Genomic DNA, 26,270 nt, shown 5'->3' with positions numbered 1-26,270 from the left:
GGGTAAAGTGAACCTTAATACCCCACAGGTGTTTCACGACTTTTGCATATGTAAAAAAATATAGATTTTTTTTACACTAAATGCTTGTTTTCCCCCAAATTTTACATTTTTACAAGGGATAATAGCAGAAAATACCCCCCAAAATTTGTAACCCCATCTCTTCTGAGTATGGAAATACCCCAAAAGTGGACGTGAAGTGCACTGGGGGCGAACTACAATGCTCAGAAGAGAAGGAGCATCATTGAGCTTTTGGAGAGAGAATTTGGCCATGTGCATTTCCAATGCCCCCCGTGGTGCCAGAACAGTGGACCCCCCCACATGTGACCCCATTTTTAAAACTACACCCCTCATGGAAGGTAATAAGGCGTGCAGGGAGAATTTACACCCCACTGGCATTTGACGGATCTTTGGAACAGTGGGCTGTGCAAATTAAACATTTTATTTTTCATTTTCACAGACCCCTGTTTCAAAGATCTGTCAGACACCTGTGGGGTGTAAATGCTCACTGTACCCCTTATTACATTCTGTGAGGGGTGTAGTTTCCAAAATGGGGTCACATGTGGGTATTTATTGTTTTGCACTTATGTCAGAACCGCTGTAAAATCAGCCACCCCTGTGCAAATCACCAATTTAGACCTCAAATTTACATGGTGCACTCTCCCTTCTGAGCCTTGTTGTGCGTCCCCAGAACACTTTGCGCCCACATATGCGGTATCTCCGTACTCAGGAGAAATTGCGTTACAAATTTTGGAGGCTTTTTTTCTTTTACCGCTTGTGAAATTTTAAAGTATGGGGCAACACCAGTATGTTAGTGTACAAAAATGTTTTTTTTTACACTAACATGCTGGTGTAGACCCCAACTTTACCTTTTCATAAGGGGTAAAAGAAGAAAAAGCCCCCCAAAATTTGTTGGGCATTTTCTCCCGAGTACGGCGATACCCCATATGTGCCCCTAAACTGTTGCCTTGAAATACGACAGGGCTCCAAAGTGAGAGCGCCATGCGCATTTGAGGCCTAAATTAGGGATTTGCATAGGGGTGGACATAGGTAGTATTCTACACCAGTGATTCCCAAACAGGGTGCCTCCAGCTGTTGCTAAACTCCCAGCATGCTTGGACAGTCAATGGCTGTTCGGAAATGCTGGGAGTTTTTGTTTTGCAACAGCTGGAGGCTCCGTTTTGGAAACACTGCTGTAGGATACGTTTTTCATTTTTATTGGGGGGGTGGTGGGGGGGGGCAGTGTACGTGTGTATATGTAGTGTTTTACTCTTTATTTTATGTTAGTGTAGTGTAGTGTTTTTAGGTTACAATCACACTGACGGCGGATTACACTGAGTCTCCCGCTAGGAGTTTGAGCTGCGGCTGCTGCAGCTCAAACTTGAAGCAGGGAATTCACTGTAATCCGCCGCCAGTGTGAATGTAACCTGTACATTAACATGGGAGGGGGGGGGGGCAAAGCTACAACTCCCAGCATGCACTGACAGAACGTGCATGCTGGGAGTTGTAGTTTTGCAACAGCTGGAGGCACACTTGTTGGAAAATACTGAGTTAGGTAATAGAACCTATTACCTAACTCGGTATTTCCCAACCAGTGTGCCTCCAGCTGTTGCAGAACTACAACTCTCATCATGTACTGATTGCCAAAGGGAATGCTGGGAGATGTAGTTATGCAACAGCTGGAGGCACGCAAGTACAACTCCCAGCATGCCGAGACAGCCATTTGCTGTTCCTGAATGCTGGGAGTTGTAGTTTTGCAAGATTTAGAGGGGTTCAGGCTGGAGATCACTGACAGTGGTCTCTAAACTGTGACCCTCCAGATGTTGCAAAACTACAAATCTCAGCATGCTAAGACAGCAAACTGCTGTCTGGGCATGCTGGGAGTTGTAGTTTTGTAATATCTGGAGGGCTACAGTTTAGAGACCACTGTCAGTGATCTCTAGCCTGAACCCCTCTAAATCTTGCAAAACTACAACTCCCAGCATGCCAACACAGCAAACAGCTGGTGGAGTTGTAGTTTTGCAACATCTGGAGGGCCACAGTTTAGAGACCACTCTCCAAACTGTCGCCCTGCAGATGTTGCTAGGCAACAGACTCCCGGACACGCAGTGCCATACTCACCTCCACCGCTGCCATGAACACAGCCACTGCCGGGTAAGTGACCGCCGCTGCCCCCGCCGCCGCTACTACCGGTTCCCCCCGCTGTGCCCGGACACCAATGGGTGGGCATAGCGGGGGGGAACCGAACTTTAACCCCCCCGCCCCCAGTCTGCTATTGGTCGGTCGCTCCGCCGATCAGTAGCAGGGATAGGAGGGGTGGCAACCCTGCCACCTCACTCCTATCTCTTCAAGGGGGATCGAGGGTGTCTTGGACACCCCCGATCCCCCTTATTTTATCGCGGCGCCGCCGTTGATGGGCAGGTGGAGAGCGCTCCCCCTGCAAACACCATAGATGCCGTGATCAGAACTGATCACGGCATCTATGGGGTTAATGCTGCCAGGGCCGGCGCGATCGCGGCCCCGGCAGCTGCGGTGGGACTCCGGCTGTGATTGACAGATGAATCCCACCCGCGATCTCCTGCGCTGCCCGCAGCAGAGCAGGAGATCGCTTGGACGTATGCATACGTCCATTTGCGCGAACGTGTAGTTCGCCTGGACGTATGCATACGTCCAATAGCGGGAAGGGGTTAAAGTGTTCCTGTCAGATCCCACAAAAAAAACTGTTATGTAACTCAGTACCTCATCCTGATCATATGATTTTTATGTTTCTCTGACCAATATTTCACAAAAAAATTGCATATTATAGCTGCTCAATGTCTTTTCAATTGTCTCAAAGGGGGGGGCTTATCCTCTCTTGCCTGCACTGTAATGACTCCTCCCCCTCCCTCACTCTGCTGACTCATTGCTCTTGGAGGAGCATGAAAGCTGTCACGATGCCGGCTGGCAGGAGGTGGATCCTCTGTGCCAGAGAGGGATTGGCGTGGACCGTGCTAGTGGACCGGTTCTAAGTCACTACTGGTATTCACCAGAGCCCGCCGCAAAGCGGGATGGTCTTGCTGCGGCGATAGTAACCAGGTCGTATCCACTAGCAACGGCTCAACCTCTCTGACTGCTGAAGATAGGCGCGGTACAAGGGAGTAGACAAAAGCAAGGTCGGACGTAGCAGAAGGTCGGGGCAGGCAGCAAGGATCGTAGTCAGGGGCAACGGCAGGAGGTCTGGAACACAGGCTAGGAACACACAAGGGAACGCTTTCACTAGGCACGATGGCAACAAGATCCGGCGAGGGAGTGCAGGGGAAGTGAGGTATACATAGGGAGTGCACAGGTGAACACACTAATTAGAACCACTGCGCCAATCAGCGGCGCAGTGGCCCTTTAAATCGCAGAGACCCGGCGCGCGCGCGCCCTAGGGAGCGGGGCCGCGCGCGCCGGGACAGGACCGAGGGAGAGCGAGTCAGGTACGGGAGCCGGGGTGCGCATCGCGAGCGGGCGCCACCCGCATCGCTAATCGCATCCCGGCTGGAGGCGGTATCGCAGCGCACCCGGTCAGTGGATCTGACCGGGGCGCTGCAGTAGCGAGGGTGTAGCGAGCGCTCCGGGGAGGAGCGGGGACCCGGAGCGCTCGGCGTAACAGTACCCCCCCCCTTGGGTCTCCCCCTCTTCTTGGAGCCTGAGAACCTGAGGACCAGACTTTTATCTAGGATATTGTCCTCAGGTTCCCAGGATCTCTCTTCAGGACCACAGCCCTCCCAGTCAACCAAAAAAAAGGTTTTTCCTCTGACCTTTTTGGAGGCCAGTATCTCCTTTACGGGAAAGATGTCCGAAGAACCGGAGACAGGAGTGGGAGAAATAAGTTTAGGAGAGAAACGGTTGATGAGTGGTTTAAGAAGAGAGACATGAAAGGCATTAGGAATACGAAGAGAAGGAGGAAGAAGAAGTTTGTAAGAGACAGGATTAATTTGGCACAAGATTTTGAAAGGACCAAGATAGTGTGGTCCCAATTTGTAGCTGGGAACACGGAAGCGGACATATTTAGCGGAGAGCCATACCTTGTCTCCGGGAGAAAAAATGGGGGGAGCTCTTCTTTTCTTATCAGCAAACCTCTTCATGCGTGATGAAACCTGTAAGAGAGAATTTTGGGTCTCTTTCCATATGGTGGAAAGATCACGAGTTATTTCATCCACAGCGGGCAAACCAGAGGGCAAGGGAGTAGGGAGGGGGGGAAGAGGGTGACGGCCGTACACCACGAAAAATGGGGATTTGGAAGAAGATTCAGAGACTCTGAAGTTGTACGAGAATTCGGCCCATGGAAGAAGATCTGCCCAGTCATCCTGGCGGGAGGAAACAAAATGCCGTAAATAATCACCCAGGACCTGGTTAATTCTTTCTACTTGCCCATTGGATTGAGGATGATAAGCAGAAGAAAAGTTTAATTTAATCTTGAGTTGTTTACAGAGAGCCCTCCAGAATTTAGACACAAATTGGACGCCTCTATCCGAGACGATCTGCGTGGGCAACCCGTGAAGACGAAAAATGTGTACAAAAAATTGTTTTGTCAACTGAGGCGCTGAAGGAAGACCAGGAAGAGGAATAAAATGTGCCATCTTGGAAAATCGATCAACGACCACCCAAACAACAGTGTTGCCACGGGATGGGGGTAAGTCTGTAATAAAGTCCATACCAATCAGAGACCAAGGCTGTTCGGGGACAGGCAGAGGATGAAGAAGACCAGCAGGCTTCTGGCGAGGAGTCTTATCCCGGGCACAGACAGTGCAGGCCCGCACAAAATCAACAACATCCGTCTCCAGAGTCGGCCACCAATAGAAACGAGAGATGAGTTGCAAGGATTTCTTGATGCCCGCATGGCCTGCGAGATGGGAGGAGTGACCCCATTTGAGGATTCCGAGGCGTTGGCGTGGAGAGACGAAGGTCTTCCCTGGAGGAGTTTGCCTGATGGAGGCTGGAGAAGTGGAGATCAGGCAGTCAGGAGGAATGATGTGTTGCGGAGAGAGCTCTACTTCCGAGGCATCCGAGGAACGAGAGAGAGCATCGGCCCTAATGTTCTTATCGGCAGGGCGAAAGTGAATTTCAAAATTAAACCGGGCAAAGAACAGAGACCACCTGGCCTGGCGAGGGTTCAGCCGTTGGGCAGACTGGAGATAGGAGAGATTCTTGTGATCGGTGTAAATAATAACTGGAAATTTTGATCCCTCCAGCAGATGCCTCCATTCCTCAAGTGCTAATTTAATGGCCAGTAGCTCTCGATCCCCGATGGAGTAGTTCCTCTCCGCCGGAGAGAAGGTCCTAGAAAAAAAACCACAAGTAACAGCATGCCCAGAAGAATTTTTTTTTAGAAGAACCGCTCCAGCTCCTACTGAGGAGGCATCAACCTCCAATAGGAAGGGTTTAGATGGGTCAGGTCTGGAGAGCACGGGAGCAGAAGAAAAGGCAGACTTGAGCCGTTTAAAGGCGTCTTCCGCTTGAGGAGGCCATGACTTAGGATTGGCATTCTTCTTGGTTAAAGCCACGATAGGAGCCACAATGGTGGAAAAATGAGGAATAAATTGTCTGTAATAATTGGCGAACCCCAAAAAACGTTGGATAGCACGGAGTCCGGAGGGGCGTGGCCAATCTAAGACGGCAGAGAGTTTATCTGGGTCCATTTGTAGTCCCTGGCCAGAGACCAAGTATCCTAGGAAAGGAAGAGATTGACATTCAAACAGACATTTCTCCATTTTGGCATAAAGTTGATTGTCTCGAAGTCTCTGAAGAACCATGCGGACATGCTGGCGGTGTTCTTCTAGGTTGGCAGAAAAAATCAGAATATCGTCCAGATACACAACAACACAGGAATATAAGAGATTACGAAAAATTTCATTAACAAAGTCTTGGAAGACGGCAGGGGCGTTGCACAGGCCAAAGGGCATGACCAGATACTCAAAGTGTCCATCTCTAGTGTTAAATGCCGTTTTCCATTCATCCCCCTCCCTGATGCGGATGAGATTATAAGCACCTCTTAAGTCCAGTTTGGTAAAGATGTGGGCACCTTGGAGGCGATCAAAGAGTTCAGAGATAAGAGGTAGAGGGTAGCGGTTCTTTACCGTGATTTTATTAAGTCCGCGGTAGTCAATGCAAGGACGTAGGGAGCCATCTTTTTTGGACACAAAGAAAAATCCAGCTCCGGCAGGAGAGGAGGATTTGCGGATAAACCCCTTTTTTAAATTTTCCTGGATGTACTCAGACATAGCAAGAGTCTCTGGGGCGGACAGAGGATAAATTCTGCCCCGGGGTGGAGTAGTGCCCGGGAGGAGGTCAATAGGACAGTCATAAGGCCTGTGAGGAGGTAGAGTCTCAGCTTGTTTTTTGCAAAATACGTCAGCATAGTCCATATAGGCCTTAGGGAGACCGGTTACAGGGGGAACCACAGGGTCACGGCAGGGAGTAATGGGAACCGGTTTAAGGCAGTCCTTGAAACAAGAGGTACCCCAGCTCTTGATCTCCCCTGTGGACCAATCCAGGGTTGGGGAATGGCGTTGAAGCCACGGTAGTCCAAGGAGAATTTCAGGAGTGCAATTGGGGAGGACCAAAAACTCAATTTTTTCATGATGAGGTCCGATGCACATAAGGAGGGGCTCCGTGCGGTAACGTATGGTACAGTCCAATCTTTCATTGTTAACGCAATTGATGTAGAGGGGTCTGGCGAGACTGGTCACCGGGATGTTGAACCTGTTGGTGAGAGAGGCCAAAATAAAATTTCCTGCAGATCCGGAATCCAAGAAGGCCATAGTAGAGAAGGAGAAGGTAGAGGCAGATATCCGCACAGGCACAGTAAGACGTGGAGAAGCAGAGTTGACATCAAGGACTGTCTCACTTTTGTGCGGAGTCTGCGTACGTCTTTCCAGGCGGGGAGGACGGATAGGACAATCCTTCAGGAAGTGTTCGGTACCGATACAGTACAGGCAAAGATTCTCCATGCGGCGTCGTGTCCTCTCTTGAGGTGTCAAGCGAGACCGGTCAACTTGCATAGCCTCCACGGCGGGAGGCACAGGAACGGATTGCAGAGGACCAGAGGAGAGAGGAGCCGGGGAGAAAAAACGCCTAGAGCGAACAAAGTCCATATCCTGGCGGAGCTCCTGACGCCTTTCGGAAAAACGCATGTCAATGCGAGTGGCTAGATGAATGAGATCATGCAGGTTAGCAGGAATTTCTCGTGCGGCCAGAACATCTTTAATGTTGCTGGATAGGCCTTTTTTAAAGGTCGCGCAGAGGGCCTCATTATTCCAGGATAGTTCAGAAGCAAGAGTACGGAATTGTATGGCGTACTCGCCAACGGAAGAATTACCCTGGACCAGGTTCAGCAGGGCAGTCTCAGCAGAAGAGGCTCGGGCAGGTTCCTCAAAGACACTTCGAATTTCTGAGAAGAAGGAGTGTACAGAGGCAGTGACGGGGTCATTGCGGTCCCAGAGCGGTGTGGCCCATGACAGAGCTTTCCCAGAGAGTAGGCTGACTACGAAAGCCACCTTAGACCTTTCAGTAGGAAACTGGTCCGAAATCATCTCCAAGTGCAGGGAACATTGTGAAAGAAAGCCACGGCAAAACTTAGAGTCCCCATCAAATTTATCCGGCAAGGATAGTCGTAGGCTGGAAGCGGCCACTCGCTGCGGAGGAGGTGCAGGAGCTGGCGGAGGAGATGATTGCTGAAGCTGTGGTAGTAGCTGCTGTAGCATCACGGTCAGTTGAGACAGCTGGTGGCCTTGTTGCGCTATCTGTTGCGACTGCTGGGCGACCACCGTGGTGAGGTCGGCGACAACTGGCAGAGGAACTTCAGCGGGATCCATGGCCGGATCTACTGTCACGATGCCGGCTGGCAGGAGGTGGATCCTCTGTGCCAGAGAGGGATTGGCGTGGACCGTGCTAGTGGACCGGTTCTAAGTCACTACTGGTATTCACCAGAGCCCGCCGCAAAGCGAGATGGTCTTGCTGCGGCGGTAGTAACCAGGTCGTATCCACTAGCAACGGCTCAACCTCTCTGACTGCTGAAGATAGGCGCGGTACAAGGGAGTAGACAAAAGCAAGGTCGGACGTAGCAGAAGGTCGGGGCAGGCAGCAAGGATCGTAGTCAGGGGCAACGGCAGGAGGTCTGGAACACAGGCTAGGAACACACAAGGGAACGCTTTCACTAGGCACGATGGCAACAAGATTCGGCGAGGGAGTGCAGGGGAAGTGAGGTATACATAGGGAGTGCACAGGTGAACACACTAATTAGAACCACTGCGCCAATCAGCGGCGCAGTGGCCCTTTAAATCGCAGAGACCCGGCGCGCGCGCGCCCTAGGGAGCGGGGCCGCGCGCGCCGGGACAGGACCGAGGGAGAGCGAGTCAGGTACGGGAGCCGGGGTGCGCATCGCGAGCGGGCGCCACCCGCATCGCGAATCGCATCCCGGCTGGAGGCGGTATCGCAGCGCACCCGGTCAGTGGATCTGACCGGGGCGCTGCAGTAGCGAGGGTGTAGCGAGCGCTCCGGGGAGGAGCGGGGACCCGGAGCGCTCGGCGTAACAAAAGCCTTGCTCTGTAACCCTTTCCTCTCCGGTTTTATGCTGTACACACAATGATTATAGGAGATTGCCTGTACTCTACCAAAAAAAAAAAAATATGGTGAATGTATAACTTACATCTTCCTATGTTATTCATGTGTGTCATCCAGTCCTGTAATACTGGAACTTGTAGTTTTGGAATAGTTGGAGGTACATTGATAACTCTTTTTTACAGAAGTGTTGCCTTCAGCTGTGACCCCCACAGCTTTTTCAAAACTACAACTCCCAGCATGCCCAGACATACTTTGACTGTCCAGGCATGCTTGGAGTTGTAGCTTTGCAATATCTGGAGGCCCATGTTTGGTAAAACTCTGTGTTACAGCATTGTTGCTGCAAGCCGTGTTCCTCCTGCTGCCTTTTTAATCAGCCATCTAATGTCCATGACCCTTGGAAACACTCATGCTGCTGTGGGACTAATCAGTGTTCCAGGAGGTATGGGGACCCTTAGTGGTGGGATTTTTGAAGGCAGTGTTGGTGTTTCTAAGAAGTATATTAGAAACACTATTGTTTTGCCAAGATGTACAACATATAAAAAGTTTTTATATCTGACTGTGCATATTTAAAGTAGTATTAGAGTGGCTTTAAGGATAAAGTATGGCAACATGTGGTAACCCATGGTAACTAATAGCTTGTTTTTATACCTTTTAACACTAAAATAATGCTGCCTAAAGTATTTTTTGTATACTTTGTATTTGCCATAGCAGCGTGCACCCATGTATTAGGTAGTTGTGATGACTATTTTACTTTTTTTGCTATTGCATAAGGTATCCCTGGTTAAAATGCACACAGAGGTATCGGAGGACACAGTGACTTTTTCCAAGCGTTTTTCCCTTTTTAGGAGTTGCAACAGGACTGACGTCACACGGGGGCAGAGCCGTGATGTCACAATACTGCGGCCCCGTGATCGTGATTCACCAGGCCCTGAGAGATGTTCGCTCTGGAGGCTGATGATAGAAAGATTGCAGGGGTCCCCAACGGCGGGACCCCCTCGATCAGGCATCTTATCCCCTATCCTTTGGTTGGGGGATAAGATGTCTTAGGGCCAGAGTACCCCTTTAACCCCTTAAGGACCCAGCCCATTTTCACCTTAAGGACCCGAGCATTTTTTGCACATCTGACGACTGCCACTTTAAAAATTAATAACTCTGGATGCTTTTACTTTTCATTCTGATTATGACATAGTTATTCTACTTTATGTCAGTGATAAATTTTGGTCGATAATTGGATCATTTCTTGGTGAAAAATTCCAAAATTTGATGAAAAACTTAAAAATTTAGCATTTGTTTTACTTTGACACTCTCTGCTTGTAAGGAAAATAGACATAACAAATACATGATATATTGATTCACATATACAATATGTCTACTTTATATATAACCTGTGCAAAACAACAGCTGCTGTCACCTTCATACCCCCCCTCCCTCCCGATATGTGTCCCTCCCCGTCAGTGACCTGTATGTGAGTATTTTGCACTAATAAAGAAGACTGAGAAGCAGCAGTGAGTTCCCGGCATCTTTTGTTCTTTGTATCTTATATCCATCATAAAGTTCACATGTTTTTACTTTAAGAAGCCGTCAGAGGGCTTCAAAGTTCAGTAGAGATGAGCGAATCGAAGCAGACAAACCCAAATTCATTACGAATTTCAGGAAATATTCGATTCGCAATGAAGGCGAATATCGCCGAGATTCTATTGCGCAAATCGCTTCATTAAACTCCATTTTACAGCATTCCAGGCTCCAGGAAACCTAAAATGGCGGATCCACTTGTCAGTACAAGGGGCAGGGGATGCTGGGAAGGCAGAAAGGAAAGAAGGGAAGGGAGGTAGGCGGGATGACCCTGAATCACATGCAGGATGCAACCTATCAGCATTCAGTCATGTCACAGCTCTATCTAATCGGCAGCCATTTTGCAGCTGCTCATTTCATGCCATACACTGCAGAGGGATAGGACAGACTGCGTGTCTCTGTGTGTTACACAGACATGCTGAATTGATCATACCACAGCATTCCCCTTCCACCTGCTAGTCACATCAGCGTTGTGGACAGAGAGCAGTGCAGTGCTTTGCTTGTTCTCACTGAAAAGGATTTTGATGCCAGCCATTAACCTCCCAGTCACTTTATTCAGCATTTTATCAGAGAGGGGCAGATAGCTTTTCATTGCCTCATACATTTCAACAAGCTGCCTCAACTTCATCAACCTTATCAGAGGAAGCATGAATGATTTTTCAGCGCAATTCTGTGTATTTTTTCCACAAGAAATCATCTGCTGCTTATACTAGTCTGTGGACGGTATAATAACCAGCAGTTCACTCAGTGGCGTTGCGACCCGGGTGCGGGGGGTGCGGCCCGCACCGGGTGACACCAACCTAATGGGGTGACACCAAGACGCTCCGTAGCCGCACCCCCATCCCCCCCCCCCCAGCTACACAGACACCACCTCCCCCATCTGTGCCCGACCGGCCTCCCATCCGTCAGCACAACCCCCCGCGCTGTGTGTGCCCGTCCATCAGCAACCCCCCTCTTTCTCCTGCACTGTGCGCCCGTCCATCATCACACCCCCCTCACCTTCTCCAGCATTGTGCCCGGCCTCCGCTCCCACGTCTGCGCCGGCTTGACGTCACACCGTATGGCCGCGCAGGAGGACGTCAGTTACGTCACTCGCACGGCGCCCGGTGAGAAGGAGCGCTGCGCTGGATGGGTGAGTGTGTGTGTCTGTCTCTATCTATGTTTGTGTGTGTGAGACTCTGTGTGTGTGTGACTGTGTGCATGTGTGTGTGACTGTGTGCATGTGTGTGTGACTGTGTGTGTCTGTGAGTGTGTGTCTCTCTGACTGTGTGTGTGTGTGTGTTTGTGTGTGTGTCTCTCTGTGTTGTATGTGTTTTTGTGTGTGTGTGTGTGTGTGGGGGGGGGGGGGGGGGGGGGGGTGTATAACCAGCGATCTATTGTGGGGAGACTTTGACCCATTGTGGGGAACCTGCGGCCTAATGTGGGGAAACTACTACCAAGTGTGGGGAGTCTATGCTACCTTATGTGGGGAGTCTGTGCTACCTTATGTGGGGAATCTGTGCTACCTAATGTGGGGAAATTGCTACCTAATGTGGGGTAACTGGTACCTACCTAATGTGGGGGAACTGGTACCAAATGTGGGGAATCTATGCTGCCTAATGTGGGGAATAGATGCTACCTAATGTGGGGAAACTGCGACCTACCTAATGTGGGGAATCTATGCTGCCTAATGTGGGGAATAGATGCTACCTAATGTGGGGAAACTGCGACCTACCTAATGTGGGGGAACTGCTGCCTACCTAATGCTCCCCCCCTGGCAGTAGCACCCTCATCATCCACTAGCAACACCCCCCCCCCCCCCCAGCAGCACCTCCATCAGCAGATCCTGATGGTGGATGATGGCGGTGCTCCTGCCAGGAGGATGATCCTGCCGATGGATGATGGGGATGATACTGCCAGGGGGGATGGCTAGTAGCACCCTCATCATCCTCCAGCAACACCCCCCGAGTAGTAGCACCCCCATCATCCACTAGCAACACCACCAATACCCCCCTCCCGTTGTAATAGCATCAGCTAACGGATGTTGAGGGGTGTTACTGCAGTTGTGGTATTATATTCAGAGGGTGCACTGTATGGCAACGTTATATTCAGAGGGCGCAGTTTGTGGTAGTATTATATTCAGAGGGCGCAGTTTGTGGTAGTATTATATTCAGAGGACGCAGTTTGTGGTAGTATTATATTCAGAGGGCGCAGTTTGTGGTAGTATTATATTCAGAGGGCGCAGTTTGTGGTAGTATTATTAGAGATGAGCGAACTTACAGTAAATTCGATTTGTCACAAACTTCTCGGCTCGGCAGTTGATGACTTATCCTGCGTAAATTAGTTCAGCCTTCAGGTGCTCCGGTGGGCTGGAAAAGGTGGATACAGTCCTAGGAAAGAGTCTCCTAGGACTGTATCCACCTTTTCCAGCCCACGGGAGCACCTGAAAGCTGAACTAATTTATGCAGGAAAAGTTATCAACTGCCGAGCAGAGAAGTTTGTGACGAGTTGAATTTACTGTAGTTTGCTCATCTCTAATTATTATATTCAGAAGGCGCAGTGGGTGGTAGTATTATATTCAGAGGGTACAGTATGTGGCGGTATTATATTCAGGGGTACAGTATGTGGCAAATTTATATTCAGGGGTACAGTATGTGACAGATTTATATTCAGAGGTACAGTATGTGGCAGATTTATATTCAGAGGTACAGTATGTGGCAGATTTATATTCAGAGGTACAGTATGTGGCAGATTTATATTCAGAGGGTACAGTATGTGGCAGATTTATATTCAGAGGGTACAGTATGTGGCAGATTTATATTCAGAGGGTACAGTATGTGGCAGATTTATATTCAGGGGTACAGTATGTGGCAGATTTATATTCAGGGGTACAGTATGTGGCAGATTTATATTCAGAGGGTACAGTATGTGGCAGATTTATATTCAGAGGGTACAGTATGTGGCAGATTTATATTCAGAGGGCGCAGTATGTGGTAGTATTATATTCAGTGGGTACAGTGTGTGGCGGTATTATATTCAGGGGCACAGTATGTGGCAGATGTATATTCAGAGGGTACAGTATGTGTTGGTATTATATTCAGAATGTACAGTGTGTGGTAGTATTATATTCAGAGGGTACAGTGTATGGAAGGTTTATAATCAAAGAGTATAGTGTATAGTAGTATTATATTTAGAAGATACAGTGTCTCTCAGGTTTATAATAATAATTGTTTTCATATAGAGGATGAGAATGCGCTGACATAGTGAGGAGACGTCTGGGCGTCACATTCTGCAGAGAGAAGTTTTAGCTGGAACAAGTCCTGGCGGTATGTACCATCTGAATTAGATAAGGGAAGACTATAGAGAAGACGTCACCTGTAGTCACTGATATCATTGTACATTCTCCTCACTATAGAGAAGACGTCACCTGTAATCACTGATATCATTGTGTATTCTCCTCACTATAGAAAAGACGTCACCTGTAGTCACTGATATCATTGTGTATTCTCCTCACTATAGAGAAGACGTCACCTGTAGTGACTGATATCATTGTGTATTCTCCTCACTATAGAGAAGACGTCACCTGTAGTCACTGATGTCATTGTGTATTCTCCTCACTATAGAGAAGACGTCACCTGTAGTCAGATATCATTGTGTATTCTCCTCACTATAGAGAAGATGTCACCTGTAGTCACTGATACCATTGTACATTCTCCTCTCTACATCAGAGCTGTAGTCACTTGTCAGTTCTACAGTTAGGTCAGTGAAACTACAACTACCAGCATAACCTCACCACTGCTCAAAGGGGTACTCTACTGGAAAACATTTTTTTTAATCAGCTGGTGCTACAAAGTTAAACAGATTTGTAAATTACTTCTATTTAAAAATCTTAATCCTTCCAGTACTTATTAGCTGCTGTATAAGCGATTCACAGTAAGTTATTTTCCTTTTTAATTTATTTTCTGTCTGACCACAGTGCTTTGTGCTGACACCTCTGTCCATGTCAAGAACTGTCCATAGTAGGAGCAAATCCCCATAGCAAACCTATCCTGCTCTGGACAGTTCCTGACATGGACAGAGGTGTCAGCAAATAGCACTGTGGTCAGACTGGAAAGAACTACACAACTTCCTGTGGAGCATACACCAGCTTATAAGTACTGTAAGTATTAAGATTTTAAATAGAAGTAATTTAAAAATCTGTTTAACTTTCTGGCACCAGTTGATATAAAAGTAAATGTTTTCCAGTGGAGTACCCCTTTAAGTAATTCTGGGAGCTGTATATTTCAATGGTGAAAACTTCTTTAACACTTTCCCATTCTGTGGCAACTGGTATATCTGATTATTATACTGGAATTTCTCATAATGCGCTACAACAGTGGTGTCTGTCACAACAGGCTAAAAACTTACTGAAGGGGGGGGGGGGTAGGTATGGGGGTGACACCATTTTCTACCGCACCGGGTGACACCAACCCTAGCAACGCCACTGAGTTCACTACATTCTTAATACTCTGTGACAGAGTGCAATTTTGGGTTTAATACACTTTTTTGTGTGTGTGCTGCACTGCTGTATACTGCTGCTGTTGTGCAAAAATAGTATTTTTCAGTGGACTGTAGTGCACTTTTCTGCCCTCATACGTGCATACCACATACCTACATCACAGCAGTCTACTATTTTGTAGCTATAAATCCGTAACAAGTCTAGATACTAGGAAAGTCCAGGCAAGAATAATCACCGGCTGTTTTACAAAAATACGTTTTCCCAAGTTTACTGTAGCGCATTTTTTTGCCCTCATACCTGCATATCACATACATACATCTAAGTAGTGCACTTTTTTGTACCTGTTAATCTGTACCAAGCCTACATACAGTGAAAGGCCAGGGGAAAGTAATCACTGGCTGTTGTTTTATGAAAATACATTTTCCAAATGTACTGTAGCGCATTTTTTGCCCTCATACGTGCATATCACATACCTACATCTAAGTAATGTACCATTTTGTATCTGTTAATCTGTCAAGGGCCTACATACTGTGAAAGTTCAAGCAAAAGTACTCACCGGCAGGTGTTTTACAAAAATGCTGAGTTTTTGGGCGTATTGTAGCGCATTTTTCTGCCCTCATCAGTGCATGCCACATACGTACATCTAAGTAGTGTACCATTTTGTACCTGTTATTCTGTCAAGAGCCTACATATTGTGAAAGTCCAAGCAAATGTACTCATTGGCTGGTGTTGTACTCAGATACTTTTTTAAGTTTACTGTAGAACATTTTTCTGCCCTCATCAGTGCATACCACGTATGTACATCTAAGTAGTGTATGATTTTGTACCTGTTAATCTGTCAAGGTCCTTCATACTGTGAAAGACCAGCCAAAAGTACTCATCGGCTAGTGTTGTACTCAGATACTTTTTTAAGTGTACTGTAGAGCATTTTTCTGCCCTCATCTGTGCATACCACATACCTACATCTAAGTAGTGTACTATATTGTTCCTGTTAATCTTTCAAGGACCTAGATACTGTGAAAGGACAGCCAAAAGTGCTCAACTGCTGCTGTTCTAGACAAATACTGTTTTAAGCGAAGTGAAGCGTATTGTACTCCCCTCATATACGCACTAAGTATGTCAGGCAGAGAAGTGCCAGGACTTGCACAGAGGAGTGGCAGAGTCCTAAATCCTTTAGGCAGAGGTCTCAGCAGACTAGGGGCGAGTGGCAGCAGGTGTCGCAGCGAGAGGCCTGAGCTCCCGTTATCAGCTAGCGGTTGTGTCTTGACCAGCAGCCCATCTGCTGTCGTCAATTGGGTAACACGGTCATCGACTTAATCACAAGTGACATCTGATACCCCCAGTCAACAGTCGGTGGGTTCCTAAGACACAAACCACAGTTGGCATGGCCCGGGAGCAGTCCCTGTCATCCCATGCCTCTGACCTATGCTGTTCCATCTCCTAAAGAAGTATCTTATGCTGTGGGTTCAGCTCCACTATTCACTGAGGATGATCTAATAGATGACAGTCTGCAGCTACTGCCCAGCCAAGAAGTGGAGAAGACATCCTCTGGTTCCTCCGCTAGGTGGGCAAGTGGTGATGAAGAGAGTGACGTGGACACTTGTGGATGATGATGAAGCCGATCGCAATTGGGAGCCGGGTGCAGAAGGAGCTCCATTATCATACAGTGGGTGTCACGATGCCGGCTGGCAGGAGGTGGATCCTCTGTGCCAGAGAGGGATTGGCGTGGACCGTGCTAGTGGACCGGTTCTAAGTCACTATTGGTGTTCACCAGAGCCCGCCGCAAAGCGGGATGGACTTGCTGCGGCGGTAGTGACCAGGTCGTATCCACTAGCAACGGCTCAACCTCTCTGACTGCTGAAGATAGGCGCGGTACAAGGGAGTAGACAGAAGCAAGGTCGGACGTAGCAGAAGGTCGGGGCAGGCAGCAAGGATCGTAGTCAGGGGCAACGGCAGGAGGTCTGGAACACAGGCTAGGAACACACAAGGGAACGCTTTCACTGGCACAATGGCAACAAGATCCGGCGAGGGAGTGCAGGGGAAGTGAGGTATACATAGGGAGTGCACAGGTGAACACACTAATTAGAACCACTGCGCCAATCAGCGGCGCAGTGGCCCTTTAAATCGCAGAGACCCGGCGCGCGCGCGCCCTAGGGAGCGGGGCCGCGCGCGCCGGGACAGGACCGACGGAGAGCGAGTCAGGTACGGGAGCCGGGGTGCGCATCGCGAGCGGGCGCCACCCGCATCGCGAATCGCATCCCGGCTGGAGGCAGGATCGCAGCGCACCGGGTCAGTGGATCTGACCGGAGCGCTGCAATAGCGAGAGTGTAGCGAGCGCTCCGGGGAGGAGCGGGGACCCGGAGCGCTCGGCGTAACAGTACCCCCCCCCTTGGGTCTCCCCCTCTTCTTGGAGCCTGAGAACCTGAGGACCAGACTTTTGTCTAGGATATTGTCCTCAGGTTCCCAGGATCTCTCTTCAGGACCACAGCCCTCCCAATCGACCAAAAAAAAAGGTTTTCCCTCTGACCTTCTTGGAGGCCAGTATCTCCTTTACGGAGAAGATGTCCGAGGAGCCGGAAACAGGAGTGGGAGAAACAAGTTTGGGAGAGAAACGGTTGATGATGAGTGGTTTAAGAAGAGAAACGTGAAAGGCATTAGGAATACGAAGAGAAGGAGGAAGAAGAAGTTTGTAAGAGACAGGATTAATCTGGCACAAAATTTTGAAAGGACCAAGATAGCGTGGTCCCAATTTGTAGCTGGGAACACGGAAGCGGACATATTTAGCGGAGAGCCATACCTTGTCTCCGGGAGAAAAAATGGGGGGAGCTCTTCTTTTCTTATCAGCAAACTTCTTCATGCGTGATGAAGCCTGTAAGAGAGAATTTTGGGTCTCTTTCCATATGGTGGAAAGATCACGAGTTATTTCATCCACAGCGGGCAAACCAGAGGGCAAGGGAGTAGGGAGGGGGGGAAGAGGGTGACGGCCGTACACCACGAAAAATGGGGATTTGGAAGAAGACTCAGAGACTCTGAAGTTATACGAGAATTCGGCCCATGGTAGAAGATCTGCCCAGTCATCCTGGCGGGAGGAAACAAAATGCCGTAAATAATCACCCAGGACCTGGTTAACTCTTTCTACTTGCCCATTGGACTGAGGATGATAAGCAGAAGAAAAGTTTAATTTAATCTTGAGTTGTTTACAGAGAGCCCTCCAGAATTTTGACACGAATTGGACGCCTCTATCCGAGACGATCTGCGTGGGCAACCCGTGAAGACGAAAAATGTGTACAAAAAATTGTTTTGCCAACTGAGGCGCTGAAGGAAGACCAGGAAGAGGAATAAAATGTGCCATCTTGGAAAATCGATCAACGACCACCCAAACAACAGTGTTGCCACGGGATGGGGGTAAGTCTGTAATAAAGTCCATACCAATCAGAGACCAAGGCTGTTCGGGGACAGGCAGAGGATGAAGAAGACCAGCTGGCTTCTGGCGAGGAGTCTTATCCCGGGCACAGACAGTGCAGGATCGCACAAAATCAACAACATCCGTCTCCAGAGTCGGCCACCAATAGAAACGAGAGATGAGTTGCACGGATTTCTTGATGCCCGCATGGCCTGCGAGATGGGAGGAGTGACCCCATTTGAGGATTCCGAGGCGTTGGCGTGGAGAGACGAAGGTCTTCCCTGGAGGAGTTTGCCTGATGGAGGCTGGAGAAGTGGAGATCAGGCAGTCAGGAGGAATGATGTGTTGCGGAGAGAGCTCTACTTCCGAGGCGTCCGAGGAACGAGAGAGAGCATCGGCCCTAATGTTCTTATCGGCAGGGCGAAAGTGAATTTCAAAATTAAACCGGGCAAAGAACAGAGACCACCTGGCCTGGCGAGGGTTCAGCCGTTGGGCAGACTGGAGATAGGAGAGATTCTTGTGATCGGTGTAAATAATAACTGGAAATTTTGATCCCTCCAGCAGATGCCTCCATTCCTCAAGTGCTAATTTAATGGCCAGTAGCTCTCGATCCCCGATGGAGTAGTTCCTCTCCGCCGGAGAAAAGGTCCTAGAAAAAAACCCACAAGTAACCGCATGCCCGGAAGAATTTTTTTGTAGAAGAACCGCTCCAGCTCCTACTGAGGAGGCATCAACCTCCAATAGGAAGGGTTTAGAAGGGTCAGGTCTGGAGAGCACGGGAGCAGAAGAAAAGGCAGCCTTGAGCCGTTTAAAGGCGTCTTCCGCTTGAGGAGGCCATGACTTAGGATTGGCATTCTTTTTGGTTAAAGCCACGATAGGAGCCACAATGGTGGAAAAATGAGGAATAAATTGTCTGTAATAATTGGCGAACCCCAAAAAACGTTGGATAGCACGGAGTCCGGAGGGGCGTGGCCAATCTAAGACGGCAGAGAGTTTGTCTGGATCCATTTGTAGTCCCCGGCCAGAGACCAAGTATCCTAGGAAAGGAAGAGATTGACATTCAAACAGACATTTCTCCATTTTGGCATAAAGTTGATTGTCACGAAGTCTCTGAAGAACCATGCGGACATGTTGGCGGTGTTCTTCTAGGTTAGCAGAAAAAATCTGAATATCGTCCAGATACACAACAACACAGGAATATAAGAGATCACGAAAAATTTCATTAACAAAGTCTTGGAAGACGGCAGGGGCGTTGCACAGGCCAAAGGGCATGACCAGATACTCAAAGTGTCCATCTCTAGTGTTAAATGCCGTTTTCCATTCATCCCCCTCCCTGATGCGGATGAGATTATAAGCACCTCTTAAGTCCAGTTTGGTAAAGATGTGGGCACCTTGGAGGCGATCAAAGAGTTCAGAGATAAGAGGTAGAGGATAGCGGTTCTTTACCGTGATTTTATTAAGACCGCGGTAGTCAATGCAAGGACGTAGGGAGCCATCTTTTTTGGACACAAAGAAAAATCCAGCTCCAGCAGGAGAGGAGGATTTGCGGATAAAGCCCTTTTTTAAATTTTCCTGGATGTACTCAGACATAGCAAGAGTCTCTGGGGCGGACAGAGGATAAATTCTGCCCCGGGGCGGAGTAGTGCCCGGGAGGAGGTCAATAGGACAGTCATAAGGCCTGTGAGGAGGTAGAGTCTCAGCTTGTTTTTTGCAAAATACATCAGCAAAGTCCATATAGGCCTTAGGGAGACCGGTTACAGGGGGAACCACAGGGTCACGGCAGGGAGTACTGGGAACCGGTTTAACGCAGTCCTTGAAACAAGAGGTACCCCAACTCTTGATCTCCCCTGTGGACCAATCCAGGGTTGGGGAATGGTGTTGAAGCCAGGGTAGTCCAAGGAGAATTTCAGAAGTGCAATTGGGGAGGACCAAAAGCTCAATTTTTTCGTGATGAGGTCCGATGCACATTAGGAGGGGCTCCGTACGGAAACGTATGGTACAGTCCAATTTTTCATTGTTAACACAATTGATGTAGAGGGGTCTGGCGAGACTGGTCACCGGGATGTTGAACCTGTTGATGAGAGAGGCCAAGATAAAATTTCCTGCAGATCCGGAATCCAAGAAGGCCATAGTAGAGAAGGAGAAGGTAGAGGCAGATATCCGCACAGGCACAGTAAGACGTGGAGAAGCAGAGTTGACATCAAGGACTGTCTCACCTTTGTGCGGAGTCAGCGTACGTCTTTCCAGGCGGGGAGGACGGATAGGACAATCCTTCAGGAAGTGTTCGGTACCCGCACAGTACAGGCAGAGATTCTCCATGCGGCGTCGTGTCCTCTCTTGAGGTGTCAGGCGAGACCGGTCAACTTGCATAGCCTCCACGGCGGGAGGCACAGGAACGGATTGCAGGGGACCAGAGGAGAGAGGAGCCGGGGAGAAAAAACGCCTCGTGCGAACAAAGTCCATATCCTGGCGGAGCTCCTGACGCCTTTCGGAAAAACGCATGTCAATGCGAGTGGCTAGATGAATGAGTTCATGTAGGTTAGCAGGGATTTCTCGTGCGGCCAGAACATCTTTAATGTTGCTGGATAGGCCTTTTTTAAAGGTCGCGCAGAGGGCCTCATTATTCCAGGATAGTTCTGAAGCAAGAGTACGGAATTGTACGGCGTACTCGCCAACGGAAGAATTACCCTGGACCAGGTTCAACAGGGCAGTCTCAGCAGAAGAGGCTCGGGCAGGTTCCTCAAAGACACTTCGAATTTCCGAGAAGAAGGAGTGTACAGAGGCAGTGACGGGGTCATTGCGGTCCCAGAGCGGTGTGGCCCATGACAGAGCTTTTCCAGACAGAAGGCTGACTACGAAAGCCACCATAGACCTTTCAGTAGGAAACTGGTCCGACATCATCTCCAAATGCAGGGAACATTGTGAAAGAAAGCCACGGCAAAACTTAGAGTCCCCATCAAATTTATCCGGCAAGGATAGTCGTAGGCCTGAAGCGGCCACTCGCTGCGGAGGAGGTGCAGGAGCTGGCGGAGGAGATGATTGCTGAAGCTGAGGTAGTAGCTGCTGTAGCATCACGGTCAGTTGAGACAGCTGGTGGCCTTGTTGCGCTATCTGTTGTGACTGCTGGGCGACCACCGTGGTGAGGTCGGCGACAACTGGCAGAGGAACTTCAGCGGAATCCATGGCCGGATCTACTGTCACGATGCCGGCTGGCAGGAGGTGGATCCTCTGTGCCAGAGAGGGATTGGCGTGGACCGTGCTAGTGGACCGGTTCTAAGTCACTACTGGTGTTCACCAGAGCCCGCCGCAAAGCGGGATGGTCTTGCTGCGGCGGTAGTGACCAGGTCGTATCCACTAGCAACGGCTCAACCTCTCTGACTGCTGAAGATAGGCGCGGTACAAGGGAGTAGACAGAAGCAAGGTCGGACGTAGCAGAAGGTCGGGGCAGGCAGCAAGGATCGTAGTCAGGGGCAACGGCAGGAGGTCTGGAACACAGGCTAGGAACACACAAGGGAACGCTTTCACTGGCACAATGGCAACAAGATCCGGCGAGGGAGTGCAGGGGAAGTGAGGTATACATAGGGAGTGCACAGGTGAACACACTAATTAGAACCACTGCGCCAATCAGCAGCGCAGTGGCCCTTTAAATCGCAGAGACCCGGCGCGCGCGCGCCCTAGGGAGCGGGGCCGCGCGCGCCGGGACAGGACCGACGGAGAGCGAGTCAGGTACGGGAGTCGGGGTGCGCATCGCGAGCGGGCGCCACCCGCATCGCGAATCGCATCCCGGCTGGAGGCAGGATCGCAGCGCACCGGGTCAGTGGATCTGACCGGAGCGCTGCAATAGCGAGAGTGTAGCGAGCGCTCCGGGGAGGAGCGGGGACCCGGAGCGCTCGGCGTAACAGTGGGGATCAAAAGTTTGGGCACCCCAGGTAAAAATTTGTATTAATGTGCATAAGGAAGCCAAGGAAAGATGGAAAAATCTCCAAAAGGCATCACATTACAGATAAGACATTCTTATAATATGTCAACAAAAGTTAGATTTTATTTCCATCATTTACACTTTCAAAATAACAGAAAACAAAAAAAATGGTGTCTGCAAAAGTTTGGGCACCCTCTTAACATCTTGTACTGCTCCCTTTGGCAAGTATCACAGCTTGTAAACGCTTTTTGCAGCCAGCCAATAGTCTTTCAATTCTGGTTTGAGGTTTCTTTGCACATTCTTCCATACAAAAGTCTTCCAGTTCTTTGAGATTTCTGGGCTGTCTGTCACGCACTGCTCTTTTAAGGTCTCAACATAATTGAAAATCTATGGATAGGTCAGGAGATTGTGAAGGCCATGGCAAAACCTTCAGTTCACGCCTCTTGATGTAATCCCCCATGGATTTCGAGTTGTGTTTAGGATCATTATCCATTTGTAGAAGCCATCCTCTCTTTAACTTCAGCTTTTTCACAGATGGCATGAACTTAGCATCCAAAATTTGCTGGAATTTTATTGAATCAATTTTTCCTTCTACTCGTGAGATGTTCTCTGTGCCACTGGCTGCAATACAACCCCAAAGCATGATTGATCCACCCCCATGCTTAACAGTTGGACAGAGGTTCTTTTAATTAAATTCTGTTCCCCTTCTTCTCCAAACGTACCTTTGCTCATTCCGGCCAAAAACTTAAATTTTAACCTCATTGGTCCACAGAACTTGTTTCCAAAATTCATCAGGCTTGTCTATATGTTCATTTGCAAAGTTTAAATGCTGATTTTTGTGGCGAGGACATAGAAGAGGCTTTCTTCTGATGACTTTTCCATGAAGACCATATTTGTACAAGTATCTCTTTATAGTGGAATACTGCACTACATTTCCAGTGTCTGCCAGAGGGTTTTGAATTCTTTTTCTCACAATCCTGCGAGCTGTTCTGTCTGATATTTTCTTGGTCTTCCAGATCTTGCTTTAACTTCCACTGTTCCTGATGACTGTCATTTCTTAATTACATTCTGAACAGAGGATATTGACATCTGAAAACGTTTTGCTATCTTCTTATTGCCTTCTCCAGTTTTGTGAGCGTCAACTATTTTCAGTTTCAGATTTCTAGATAACTGCTTAGAAGAACCCATGGTGCTGATTGTTGGGGCAAGGTCAGATGAGTGTGGGCATTTAAAACCTTTGAGACTGACATCACCCGGTCTTCCCAGATGATGATTGAGAACAATCCATTACACTGGCAGGTCTCAGCTTTGCAAAGGGGGCAGTGCATGTTATAAATTCTGCAGGGTGCCCAAACTTTTGTTCTGTTATTTTGAAAGTGTAAATGATGGAAATAAAATCTAAATTTTGTTGACATATTATAAGAATGTCTAATCTGTGATTTGATGGCTTTTGGAGATTTTTCCATCTTTCCTTGGCTACTTTATGTACATTATTACAAATTTTTGCCTGGGGTGCCCAAACTTTTGATCCCCACTGTAGGCCCGAAGGACGAGGCCAATCCAACACTGCAGACAATTTATCTGGATCCATCTGCAGGCCCCGATAAGAAACAATGTAGCCAAGAAACGGAAGACTAGACTTTTAGAACAGATTTTTCTCCAGTTTGGTGTAGAGATGATTCCCTCCGTAGTCGCTGAAGAACCAGACAAACATGAGTACGATGCTCCTCTAAATTGGAACAGGATGTCATCTAGGTTTACGACAACACAGGTGTAGAGAAGATCACGGAAGATATAATTGACAAACTCTTGAAAAACGGCTGGAGCATTGCAGAGACCAAAAGGCATTACGAGATACTCAAAATGTCCATCACGAGTATTGAAGGCCGTTTTCTATCCATCTCCCTTGCTGATACGAATGAGGTTATATGCTCCACGTAAGTCCAACTTGGAGAAGACCTTGGCACCACATCGACGGTCAAAAAGTTCTGAAATAAGAGGTAGAGGGTAACGGTGACCGTGATTTTGTTAGGTCCCCTGTAGTCTATGCAAGGACGGACTTGATCCCAAAGGGGAATAGCTCAGGCCAGGGCTTTTCCAGACAGTAGACTAATGACAAATGCCACCTTTGCACGTTCTGTCAGAAACCGTTCAGACATGAGCTCCAAGTGCATGTAGCACTGTGTAACGAAGCCTCTGCATAACTTGGAATCCCCAGCATACTTAGAAGGTAAAGGCAGATGTAGCTGGGAGCCAGAAGACACTGCAGGAACTGGTGGTGGGAGTGGGCCAGGTTGCGGTACCTGCTGCTTCTGTTGCTGCAAGGCAAATAGCTGTTGTAACATACCACACAGTTGGGTAAGTTTCTGCGCCTATCGCGCCAATTGCTGAGACTGACATACAACAACAGAGGGAAGATCCGTGACTTCAGGCAGGGGTACCTCAGCGGGATCCATGTCCGGATCTTACTGTAACTCTCACGTTTCAGAAGACAGGAACACAGGTCCAGCGAATCCACATCCACCGGTGTGGCAGATGACTCAGACCGTTCCAGGGATTGTTCGCAAAGCTGGATGGACTTGCTGTGGCAGGCGGCACCCAGGTCGCTACCCCTGGCATGGCTCGACCACACCGGCGGCTGTGGAAATGCGAGGCACAGGAGGGATAAAACAGCTCATAATCAGGATAGCAGAAGGTCAGATCTGGCGGCACAGTAGCCTAGTCAGGACGTAGCAGAAGGTCAGTAGGCAGGCGGCAGAGGAGCAAGGTCAGATCACAGAGAAAAGGATCAGATACATGGCAAGGCAACTCTCAGGAATGCTTTCTCTCAGGCACAAGGCAACAAAGATCCAGCAGGGAATTGTGGGAGGAGGAGGAATTTATCAATGAGCCACAGGATTACTACACTAATGGCCCTTTAAATCTAGAGAGGCAGAGATGGGGGCAGGAGAAGCACCCGGTGAGTGATGGACTGTGATTCGCATGCGGGCTCGACCTGCGATGCAAATCCCAGCCCCGCCAGCAGCAGGTAACGGGTGCGGCCGGAGCGCATAAGGTAACAGACATATTGTATTTTTGAATTAATATATATTTATTTGGAATATCCATTTTCCTTATAAGTAGAGTTTCAAAGTTAGAAAAATGCTAAATTTTTTACATTTTCATTACATTTTTCCCCAAGAAAGGATGCAAGTAACAATGAAAATGTACCACTGTGTTAAAGTACAATATGTCACAAAAAAACTATCTCGGAATCAGAATAAAAGGTAAAAGCATCCCAGAGCCATTAATGCATAAAGTACAGTGGTCAGAATTGCAAAAAAGGGCTGAGTCCTTAAGGTGAAAAAGGGCCGAGTCCTTAAGGGTTTAAAAAAAAAAATCTACCAGAGTACCCCTTTAACCTTTCTAATATACTTCATAAGAAATGTAAAAAAATACCCAAACGGACAACTAAAACCTGGAAGTAAAAAATTATTATTATTATGACTAAGCAGTATGTAAGTGACCAAGCACTATCAATTAATCCAGGTACTGGTGTTGGCGATAGGTATGTGAACTCCAAACAGAAATAGCAAATAACAAGAAAGAGAAAAAACGGAGTCACTTATAAAATGTATATCATTTTATTAATTCCGTGGAATATAAGTACATAAAAATTGTATATATATTAGTTAAAAAATATATTATTTTTCAAGGAGGAATGAGGCTAAAAGGTGGTGTCACCGGCTCTGCAATGAAGGCTGGGTATGGTGTATATATTACTGGATCCACCACAATTTGTACACAAATTTGCAAAAACAGGATGTTTTAGCAACATGTAGAAAACATGTATATGAATCTCACAGTGAGAGCGAAAAAATTATTATATATATATAACATGCAAAATAAAGTGCAGTGTGCATGTAAACAAGCATAACATTGTGGGGATACAAATCAGTATAGCGATATACCAGAGTACAGCAACAATCAGCAGTGCCCGGGACAGCACCACTCCAACGTACGTTTCGGTACGCAACCTTCGTCTGGGACGAAGGTTGCGTACCGAAACGTACGTTGGAGTGGTGCTGTCCCGGGCTCTGCTGATTGCTGCTGTACTCTGGTATATCGCTATACTGATTTGTATCCCCACAATGTTATGCTTGTTTACATGCACACTGCACTTTATTTTGCATGTTATATATATATAATAATTTTTTCGCTCTCACTGTGAGATTCATATACATGTTTTCTACATGTTGCTAAAACATCCTGTTTTTGCAAATTTGTGTACAAATTGTGGTGGATCCAGTAATATATACACCATACCCAGCCTTCAT

Source organism: Hyla sarda, chromosome 5, assembly GCF_029499605.1.
Source record: "Hyla sarda isolate aHylSar1 chromosome 5, aHylSar1.hap1, whole genome shotgun sequence".
NCBI classification, from domain to species: domain Eukaryota; kingdom Metazoa; phylum Chordata; class Amphibia; order Anura; family Hylidae; genus Hyla; species Hyla sarda.
Note: the sequence above shows the minus strand (reverse complement) of the source record.